At 33.6% G+C, this 12,279-nt stretch overlaps 1 non-coding gene across 1 annotated transcript; it reads right to left on the bottom strand.

The window, feature by feature from the left end:
* Positions 1-609: 609 nt before the first annotated feature.
* LOC119469670 lies at positions 610-711 on the bottom strand. The gene has a single exon (XR_005198505.1). It is a non-coding gene; the product is annotated as a U6 spliceosomal RNA (small nuclear RNA).
* Positions 712-12,279: the final 11,568 nt, after the last annotated feature.

The raw sequence follows: 12,279 nt of genomic DNA, 5'->3' as shown, positions 1-12,279 counted from the left end.
AGCACTGGCCATATATATTAACCCCATGAGGGATGCGTAAACAAAGTGAGGCAGAGTCTGCTAATTGGCTTTCAGTGCCTTAATGTCACATACATAAGAAAACTTACTTTGGTTTTCTTCTTCAATGTTCCTTTTTCAGTTGGGCAATTTACTCTAGATTTATATTCACAGTCATTAATAAAAACAATAAAAGAAAAGTAATTCTATCATTTTTCAGTCAGTAATGCTGGCCAACTGAATCTGACGTAGACAGTAGAGAATGTATACTTGCTGGAGGAGAGAGGAAGCTAGCAATCATAAAGCCTTTGTCATTATCCCAGTAATAGTAACATTCTAAAAGGCTCTATCACTTATGCTCTATCTTCATTTTGCAATCTTATAGTGTATATGGTATATCTAGTATATACAGTATTAATAACTTCAAGGTAGTCATGGAACATCCAAGAACAAATGGGCTTTTTTTATATTTGCATTTTTTAACTTATTAACCTGGCAAAAATATGAAAAAAAGGATCAAACTTACATAGTCAGTAGTTATATAATTTTCATTTAAGATCCCATTGTCACACACATTATTTAAAGTAATTCAACTTATTTATTAATTTTTTTCAAAATGTGGAACGCTTCATGAATTTGCATGTCATCCTTGTGCAGGGGAGATGCTAATCTCTGTATTGTTAAATTTTAGTATATATGCTGTCAAGTGAGCACAATTCAGCTTATTTTTTACTCTACCTTAGAAGTCAGTTTGAAGATGGATTCAGTGGATAGATGGAAAGAGGGAAAGGAATTAGACTTGGGGAATTGTATTTCTAGCTCATGTAGTTCTGTAACTTATTTAATGCAGATAAAACTCCATCTTCAAGTTAGTGACTTCAAGATTTCTCTGTAAGGATGTTTATCACGACATTGTATATAACAGCAAAAAGGTGGAAATGCTTGGATGTCTAACCCTAAGGGATTAATTGATCAATATAGAATGCTAATATGGCAGGATGTTAAATAGCCATTACAAGATATTGAAAAATATCATTATAAGTAAGAATATAAGATCATAAAATATTATCTTATACTTACAAAATAAATATGCACATATATATTTATTGTGTATGTGCATATATATATATAGTAGAATATATATTTATATGTATGATAAATACTGGAAGGACATTCACAAAAATGGAAATATGGTTTATCTTCATGCCTTGGGATTATAGATGGTTATTAGCTTCTCCTTTATACTTATAGCATTAAAAAAATCTTTTATAGTAACATGTTATAGGATTACTTTTCTAATAAGATAAAGAAATAAAATATATTTTAAGTAAGATTTACGTCATTCAGGAAAAAATATTTTTAAAATATATATATACATGTGACCGCATTTTTGTGTGTGTGTATATATATATATATATATACACACACACATAGATATTTATGTACTTATATAATTTAAGATATATCACTGAACATGTCTTGTCACACAAAAATGCATCTAAACCTGGGTTGATAGGACTGTAAATAAATGATCAATGAAATAGTTTTCATTTTTATTTTGCACTCTGATTACTTAGCAAAAGCAGAAATGAGCTAGTGCCTTGAAAGTCTGATTTCCGTAGGCTTGCCCTAATCTTGTAGCATTAATTCAAGGTTGGATATGTTTTCAATTTTCCTTTTAATCAAGTCTATGAGCCAGAAACCAGGAAAGGAGATCACTGTAGCTGACTTGCAGCTGTAGTTCCTCACCTTCAAAACTGAAGATCAGGCATATCAGGAGTACAAAGTTCATTTAGCCCAAAACAAGAAAGAAAAAAAATCAAATTATACCCCCCCAACATACCCACACATTCCCCTCACAGTATTTCCCAAGATTCAGTCACCATTCTTAAAAAATATTTTAATATGAGAGATAATTTTACGTCTACTTTAAAAAATCATGTAACTATGCATATATTTTAAAAATAGAAAATGAAAGAGAAAAAAAATTCTATAATCTCACCATTCTATCACAAATGAAATTACAAAAATATTTGTACTAGAATTATTAAAAAACAATTCAATTATATGAGTTTATTCATATCATTATTACATCCTCATTACAAACCTGAATATTTAAATGTACAGAATAGGTAGAATGCTTTTGTGTTTTCATAATGATTTTTAATTGGTTCTCTTGTAGCATATGTGTGTCCATATCTCCATGTTATAATTTTCATAGTCCCCTATATTTTCTATTAAAACACAGATCACAGTAAGTAGATATAATTTCATAATTTTACTTATTAACATATCTCCTTAATAAGATTCTAAGAAATTAGAGTATGAGGACTATTCTAGCTGTTGATTACTCTGGTATCCCTGGCAGCCAGCTCAGTTATTGGCACAGAGCTAAGGCTGAAAATGAAAGAATGACAATTATCTAACGAGTGAATAAGAAGTCTCTTCACTTAATCAGCATCATTTGGTCCACTTTGAGTCTACTATCTACTTTTGAATCAAACATCTCTTTTCATAGAGTTTCCTTACATTCTTTCTTTGAAAATTTATTTTAGGATTATTTTGTTTAACCATATATTGCAGGGTTATTAAAAAATATGCATTTTATAGGATGTAAATGCACAATTTACACCCTGTAAAACCTACACTCACAGGAAGTCTGGGTCTCAGGGACCATGATAGACATCCATGAGTGCGTAATACTTGCCATTGTGGTATAATGGAAACACCAATATACCACAATATGTGATTGTAGTATACTGGAAACACGTATTCTGGAATAAAATTAACCTGGGTTCAAATGCATGCTTGCTTACGTACTTGTGTGATCTAGGATAGGTTATCCTGATTTCTTTGAGTGTCAATGTAAACATAGATAAATTCAAAATGTATGCAACTTAACTGGCCAAGGTTGTAGCTGTAAATAATAAATAACATGTATATAGTACCCGGTACATGGAGAAAATTTTCATAATATTAGTTCCAATCCCTAACAAACTCAGACATTACTGTAATACTAAATAAAGAACAAGTGACTTTGGTTTTCTACTTTGTACAGCATTTCATATTTTATATCCTATTTAGGAAATCATAACTGTGAAGAAAATAATTTGTAAAACTCATGCTATCTATGGAGTTGTCTCAGGATCATGGACTGCTTTTACTGAAACAACAAATAATTTGTTTCCTGGAAGAGTTTCTTTCGTAGTATAATATCACTAACACAAACCACCTTCAGAGAAAAAAATTGCAAGGCACAAAGAAGCTACAGATATAGTGAAAAAAATCATTAATTATGATAAACATACATTAGTCAAGCAACAAAGTTCATATACTAAATTATTAGAGTGTCGACAGTTTGCCATTCAAAGCAGATGGCAGAGATCTTGGAATCACATTATAAGTAAAGTAACAACATGCCTGCCTGTCTTTATGATTATGTACTGCCAGGGATTTGAATCAACTGAAAGAAAACATGATTTATTCAATGACACAGTTACGTTATACCCAATTGTTTTATCAATAATTAGTAGAGATTTATACTTCACAGGTATTCAGCTGAAGTTAACTGGGTTCTTGGCATTAAAAAAAAAAAAAAACACTGTAGGGTTTATGAAGCAATTAGACTGCATGTATGGTTCTTATAGTCATTGACTCCCTGAATTTTGTTTTTTAAGTAACCTCTTGTTTTATTCAGGGATAATAGGAAAGAACATGTAAATAAATAAACTTTGCACACAAAAATCCAGATATATGAAACTTTGAACACATTTTCCCACAAAACTAACAAAAATAATACTTATTATTAGTCAATAAATATCTGCCACTTTACATGAATTATCTCATTTAATACTTACCACAACCCTATGAGCATGGTTCTATCATTAACCCCAATTTGCAAATGAGGAAATTTGTGCTTGTAGAAGTTGAGAAACTTAACTGAGTTCAGATAGTTGGTAAATTGGCAAATTCCAGTGAATGTGCTATTCAATCTCTCCAAAACCTATTATCTTAACTATTCCCACCCAGGAACTGCTAATAAGAATTCAAATAAAATGATTAGAGAGTGTCACGCCATCATAGATATTGATCATTAATGATCAATAAAATAACTAAAAGACAAGTAATCAGCGGAGTATATAACAAAAAGCAGCCTAGTGCATAGACTTTACAAGTGAAGGTGACCTTTAAGATCACTTTGTTCGGTGTCCTCATGATAGAGTCCGAGATAGGGAAGATAAGGAAGACTGAGCCCAGGTCACTTCCTATGGCCTGACATCTTCTCATAGTATCATTGTATAAAACTCTTAATAATATGTCTTCCTAAACAGCTGGAAAATATTCCATCCTACTTCTGACCTCTACCTTGATTTTGTAAGAATTCAATAATTTAGACAACGTGTAATGTAGCTTTCTTCTTCTTGTTCTGAAATAATTGCCATGTCAGTGAGACCTATGCTTTAGTGATCAGCTCTGTGGAAAAGGAAATGAAACATTCTATGAATGGGGTAATTTTCTTCTCTAATGAAGTAAGAAAATAAGCAGTTGGTGAACTAATGTTTAGCATATTTATAGTCACTTCCATGCTACTAAAAATAATACAATATCCCATCTGCTTGTGGCTGCATAATGGGTTAAGAACACAATGGAACTCTACTATCAACATTAGTTCCAAAACACCTGGTTGTGTAAGAAGGGGAAATCTAGGGATTCAGAACTTGCTCCAGGAAATATCTTCAGTTTAACTTCATCTTTGTCTCCATTTTACTCTTCATACTCTCAGCAATTACATGTTCAATTGTCTTTCTTGGGCTCTTTTTGCTTTCTAAATATATGCTTTTATTTTTCTATGGACATATTTGATCTCTTCAAACTATTTTCCTCATGAATCAGCTCTGTCCTATCTTGCTACATAGTATGTTCTTGTTCCTTCATCTGTTGTTGCAACATGTTGCATACCTGACATATAACTCTAATCTAATTCAGAACAACTTGATATTTAGGGAACTCGATCATGCAGTAATTCATGAAGTAATTTTTCTATGACAGGTCTATGTTAGGAACTGACCATGCAAGAAGTCAATATCCAACTCTCCCATAGTTAAAAGTACTTAAGAATCAGCTATGTACAAGGTGTTACAGAAGAAATTGACCCAGTTTGGCTGCCACAGATATCTTCTTCAGGGAAGCAATCCTGAGCCAAGGCTTGAAAACTTAGTAAGAAATTTAGCTTGGTAAATTGGGAGGGAAGAGCATTCTAGCCAGAAGGGGTAGCATGTGTCACCTTGACATATAAAGAAAGCAGTACCGAAGTTCCAAATAATTAGACACACTTTTAATCTATTTCTATTTTTACTTTTTTTTGCAATCAGCTTTCATAGATTGAATTTTTTTTTCTTTTGCAATCAGTTTTCTCACATTGAATACACTTTAAATTTACAAAGCAAACAAAGGTTTGCCTTTCAATTACTGTCAGCTAAAGTGAGCAATGGCAATGGATTTCAGATCATCATCACTATCATAGATATCTTCTGAAACCTTGGGCTAGTCCATTTTTCTATCTGTAAATGAGAATAAATTGTCTAAATCCACACAGAGTAGTTGTGATGGTTATGTGAGAAGAATCCATGTTGTACGCTAAGCATCATGCCTTGCACAAATTAATTTAACTATTATTAATTAATTTCCAAGTCTAGATCAGGTATTCTAGTGGAAAATTAGAGAGATCTGGTTATAGAAAAAGACAAGAAGTCATTTAAATTTTTAATGCCTATATGTTTATATATATAGATACATATATATATGTATATACACATGCATATACACACAATACGTATATACGTAGATCCCTGAACCCAACAGTTTAGGCTGACATAAAAGAGCCAATAAATAAAGGAAGTTCACAAAGTTGAGGAGTTAAAACAGGTAAGGGAAGTGCTAAATGAAAGAATGTCATTCTTGGGTTTTTAACCATGACCTAAAATTACATTTGTTCTCAGAACTTAATATCCTAAATGGCTTTAAGAGTCTAGGAACTTGGTATCCGTTTTGTGCCCTCAGTTTAACCCTAGAACACATGTTGTTCTTTGGGCATAGCTACGTAGTTATTAATTATTGACTGAAAGGCACAAAAGTCCTTAATCAATCTGCGATAGGTTTCCTTAAAGATGCCCCCACTCCATTTAAATACAAGCAGTGTTTTACTTTCAAAAGGCACTTCCTCAACTGAAGGCTGATTTTCTGCAAGCAAAAGGAGCTGTGGCATTTCATTCTGGAAGCCTGAAAAGAAGTGTTAATTATTTACTAGAGTAAGAGGTAGCTGATTAAACTAATATGTTTAATATTTACCAGAATCTATTTTTTTAATAAATGAGCACTCCAAGATAGGTCCAAGTAGAGGATACTTAATGTTTCTGTTTAATCTCATTTTTATCTTAATTACTTCCAAGAACAAGTCTTGAAAAGGAAAAGTAAATAAATAAAAGTTTATCATGTTAAAGTTGTTAGCCTTATGAAAGTTAGTATCTGCAATGCTTGAAAGAGCACGGTGGCTCATGCCTGTAATCCCAGTACGCTGGGAGACTGAGGTGGGAGGATCTCTTGAGCCCAGAAGTTCGAGACCAGACTGTGCAATATTGCAAAACCTTATTTCTACAAAAAATACCAAAATCAGCTGGCCATTGTGGTACACGCCTATAGCCCTGCTACTCAGGATGCTGAGGTGGAAGGATTGCTTGATGCTGGGAGGTGGAGGCTGCAGCGAGCTGTGATCATGCCACTGCATTCGAGCCTGGGTGATAGAGTGAGACTGTGATCTACTGTATTTTAGGGACCATGATCCCTACTAAACTTTGAGTCCATCTAGGACAAGTCTGTGTCTTATTTTCTTATAGGATATGCTGAGTCTTATTCTACTGACCCTTCTGTGCTAATGTCATGCCCACCACTGAAGGACTTTTGGATGGATAAAATAAGTAGACAGACAAACGAATCAATCATACATACATGCATAAAGAATCATGAATTATTACAGAGCACTATATAGCTAAGTATGAAAAAATAAGTGGGATACACATTTTGTCTTTAGTTCATAGAAAAATACAACTTGTTGCTGACTGTGGACTCTGAAATAAGATTAAAATAAGAGTTCTGTTTAAATTAAAATAGCTGCCTGGATAGAAAGTTTCTTTAAGAGAAATTACACTAACACTGCTTCTATCAACACATTTTCAGCAGTCTTAGTATTTTTTTATCCTGGTATTTAATGAACATTTATTGGCCAATAACATGTGTTATAAATAAGACTATTTCTTGCAATTGGCAGAAATTTTGACAATTTAATGGTAATGTTAGATATTTCATGCTTACCGGAATTTCTGATTCATATATGTTAAATTAATTAAAAATGAGAAAACACTTTATTATCTGGTAGTGTCCAGACTTTTTCTAAATGTGGTGTCTACAAAAGGAGGAAGGAGTAATAGATGATTTTTAAAAGTTGAGAATCCAAGTTTGTTAAATAATTACTTTTCAATAATGCACTCTTTTCTTTTAAAAATTTCCTATTTTTTCTTTTTAAAATGACGCATTCACATTAATTGCTCTGTGTTTACTCTAACATTTAAAACATATAAAATACAATTATTTACAGGAATATACAAAAAAATGGAATGCATGTGTATTATTTTAAAAATTAAACATTAGAATGCTCATCCTATGATAAAGGGAGATCCAGGGGCCTGAAGAGAGGGTGCAGGTCATGCTGCAGCTCTCAAAGTGGCTGTCCTATTCACTGTCAGCAAAGTTAGTAAACAAACAAACAAAAAAGATTTACTCCATAATTTCATCCAATCTGTAAATGTAAAACTAAAATAGGATCTCCCAATCTATTAAATACAGTCATCTGATTGGATTATGGCAATTGATATGATTAGATGAACACTTAAATCAGATAAGGTAACCAATGTGCTGACATCATGATTTTAAAGCCTATGATTTTGGTAATTCCAGCATTCTGATTACTATTGGTCACACTTGAATACAGTATTGCGCTTATTTGTGCTTTTGCCTTCCAAGATTTCAGTTACCTGTGGTCAACTGCAGTCAGAAAATAGGTGAATACAGTACCATAAGATACTTTAAGAGAGGGAGAGAGAAAAAGAGAGAAAGAGAGAGAGAGAAAGAAAAAGAGAGAGAGAGAGACCACATTCACATAACTTTCAGTACAGTACATTAGGTTTGCTCTATTTTGTTATTAATTATTGTTATATCTTATTGTGCTTAATTTATGTACTAAACTTTACCATGGGTATTTATGGGTAGGAAAAACCTGTATGTAGAGTTTGATACTTTTCATGGTTTCAGGTATTCGCTGGGAGTCTTGGAACCTATCCTCCAAGAATAAGGGATTAACACCGTGCACGGAATAATGGAGCTTCTTCAGGTGCTAGTCCATTTGGGGAGGCAGCCTCAAGAGATACACCACAAGGCTTGCAATAACCCTACCTTTTTCTTTAAATGTAGGATTTGCCAGTTTTATCTCCAAGACTGATGACTTTAAACAAGAACACCCCAGGACACACTGGAACAATTTGACCCAATGACAATTCCTCCTATACAAGACTGGTTGCACCCTTCTTTAATAAGTGAGAGTGCTGGTTGATACATGGTCACAGTGTCCTTTGCCTCATTAATTACTTTTATCTTGTTAGATGTCACACTACAAAAATGTCCAATTATACTTTTTACCCAGTGAAGAACATTCCAGTGTTCTTCAGTTGGCTTTTTAAAATTCTTTAGGCCTCAGTTCCCCCCATCTTTTTTGGGAAAATGGGGGACCTCTAGGCCTCTAACCTTTATCCAGTTAGAGGCCCCCCTTTTTTTCCCCCAAACTCTAATTCTCTACTTCAAATTATTCTCAAAATATTTCCATGTTTGTTTGTATCATCTGAAAGCATTTTTTTTTTCATTACACAAAAACTTATTTATTTAGTACCACCACATTCATGGTATAGCTAGGGATGAGAGAGAAGAGGGAGGAAAGGAGCCTTAATTAAAAGAAAAAACAAATATTGATTATGCTCTTGAGGTGATTATAGACTAGCATGGCCATGTGTCTAAGTAACTATATTTAATGAGGTTTTTAAATAGTAGTAATTACCAAAAGAAAGAAACAAAGAAAACTCAAGGCAGAAAAGCAATAACAAATACTTAAAGAGCTCCTATTCTTCATGGAAGAATAGAAATGAACCTGGCAAGGAAGGACACAGAATAATTGAACACGGTGTGATAAAGAGAAAGACTTCAAGGCAGATAGAAACATTTAATAGCAACTTTTTTCTTTAATTACAAAAGCAAAATGCTTCATGATAGACTAGAAACCAAACTTGGAGGCAGAAAAGCTAAAGGTTTTAGTATACAGGTAAATGGTGGTGGAAGAAACTGGAGAATAATATAATTTGTAGCACTTCAGAGTATATGTGTACAAAACCTGTTAATTCTTTAAAATAAGTAAAACTAAAAGGCAGCAAAATTACTCTAAGGTTTCTAATTTTAGAAGCCTATGAGACATCAGGCACAGGCCTTCATGGCACAGACAGCCAAGAGGGATGGCATTGGGTCGTGTGCCCCTGTCCCTGGATCACATAGTATTAAAGGATAGTAGAGGTAAAAGACATCTTCTCAGTGTGATGTAATGAATGCCAAGAAGGTCACTGTGTCCCAAATAATGTTTCCCTTAAAAGGGTGAGAGGGACTGAAATTCTAGAGTCAATTACTATGTATTGAAAGTGTACTCTTGGGCACATTCATTCATTCCTTCGTTCAATTTGTCCTTGAGCACCTACTTACTTTATGACAGGTATTGTACTATGCCAAGAATGTAAAACTGAAAGAGATAATCTAGCATATATGTGTTCTTCCTTCTTCCATGAGTTCACTCCACCACCACATGCATACATTCTAGTGTTCTTCAGTTGGCTTTTTAAAATCCTTTAGGCCTCAGTTTTAATTTATATCACATCCTTTTATTCCATAAAGATAGTCTCCTCTTCTATTCTTTCTCATAGAAGCCTGCTCTTTTTTTTTTCTTGGATACATTTCTCCCAACATGCCATTATATTCTTATTTGTACTTTACTTGTTTTGATTTTTCTCTCCTAGAATAGAATGACTTTTCTCTGAAGCAGAAGCCCAATCTGTTTTGTTTACTGTTATATATTCACTGTCTCACAAAGTGCTGTTGCATTGTAGATATTCTAAAAGTTATAGTAAACATATTAACGAACATGCTTTTCAGGAGGGAAACCACCACTGAGCTGAGAATTAGGTATGCTGTGAACTCGTCTCCTATTCATTATGGGTGAACGATAGTCCCAGCTTCTCCAGAACTTAGGCATTTCTTGGAAACATAGAATTCTCACTACTTACACAGAGGCAGTCCTAGGTAAACTGAGATGGTTGGTCATCCTTGCAAATGAGAGGTATGGTTTGTAGAATAATAGACATTGCAGTGTATGACTGGAATTGCACTAATCATGATTTACGTTTGCATCATACTTTCTAAATTTTAAGAGAACATTCAATGAAAACATCTCCCTGTTCCTTCACAGTCCTTTGAGATATAGAAAGGCAAGAGATTATTACTTTTATGTTACAGATGATGAAATTGAGGCTCAGAGAATTTAACAGATTTCTCCAGAGTCACTTGCCTAATAAACACAGCCATGGTACTGGAAGCCATGCCTTTGGAAAGATGCCTACTGCTATGCCTGATCCAACCAATCACACTGTTTAACTAACTCACATGGGAATTAAAGCTGTGACCGTGGTCTAATTAACATCACATTTCTAGTAACTATGCAGTCTGAAACAAGTGGATGTTCATAGTCAACAAATCTGAAATATAGCTACATAAGCTCTTTTATCACTTCTGTAACAAGCACAGTATTTATTAGGAGTATTTTCTGTGAACTGGTATATTCTCTAGACCTTTGAAATGTTTTTAGCCGTATGTTTTAGATTTTCAATGTAATGTTGTTGTTGTCGTTAACTGTTTTCTTGCCACCATCTCATTATATGTGTGACCTATGTCTACTCTTTGAAGCTCACTCTATCATTTTGTGACCCTTGTGTATATACATAGGACTTCACTAATGATAGGAATGTTTTTCTTTACCCATTGTTCAGCTCTGAAAGAGCCCTGAGAAATGACCAACTGTAGGTAATTAGAAGCTACTGAAATTAAACATAAGAAAATGTATCCCTGTAAAAAAGCAGAAGGCAAAAAAAATAAATCTTAGGCAAGGATCTAAAAGGCTGCTTTTTAAGCAGTTAGAATGTAATGAATATAAGTAAAACTAGCCGTATTTTAAAAATGTGGATATTTACTAAAAAATATTTTCCCTCTGTGGCCATTTAGGAAAATCATCACTCTTTACTTGTCTTCTGGATGAGGTAGGAACTATTCTGATAAGAGATTCACTAAGGGTCAAAAGTAAAGATCTATAAGCTAAAAAGAGATAACATATTAGAATGAGTCAATGCTTTTTCATCTTTATGTTAGACAACTTCAACCTCTAGCTTACCTGAGAGTGAAACTACAGTGAATATGAAATCCATTAAGAATTAAATCAAAGCAGCAGTGTGTACAGCGAACACCTTCCATAAATAAATTGATTAGGGGAGATATATGTCATCCCAGTTTGGGTGGGAAAGGGAATTACAAAGACAAAGTTATTGGTTTTGAATGCAGAAATTACATTACACTGATTTCAAATTTGAAAAGAAGATATCCATTTGGATAATCACAACCTAGGAACAAATATAAGAAAACGTCTTTCTCAATGGTGAGCCTCGTTGCAACTCTTGCTGACAAGTATAACAAAGATTTTCTAACCAAGAATGAACCTCTGCCCTTACCCACTTGCTTTATTTTATGCAGACCTCAAGGCGTGATCCACACATTTGAAAGCAGATGGGGAAGAAAAAGCAGTTCACTCCCGTTCTAATCCTCCTATTTTTCTAGAGCATCTTTCTTCTTTCATGGGTGCTTACTTCTTTTTATTTCAAAGGACTAAATGTTCTTTAGCTTCCAGAATGATCATTTTTCATACATGAATAAAAAGAAAACAGTAAGAATTCTTGTCATTAAGGCTATTTTACTTCAAGGCCAAGAAGAAAATTGCCAAAGAACCAAAGGCTTTGTCAGTAAATGCTTTCAACTATTCTCCCCAATATTAATCTTATAATAAATCAAAATTAAGAAGTAGGCTGTTGACAAGAA

The sequence above is a fragment of the Cebus imitator genome, unplaced genomic scaffold, assembly GCF_001604975.1.
Source record: "Cebus imitator isolate Cc_AM_T3 unplaced genomic scaffold, Cebus_imitator-1.0 Scaffold761, whole genome shotgun sequence".
NCBI lineage: Eukaryota > Metazoa > Chordata > Mammalia > Primates > Cebidae > Cebus > Cebus imitator.
The sequence above is the reverse complement of the archived record's forward strand: the minus strand, read 5'-3'. Positions and strand labels throughout refer to the sequence as shown.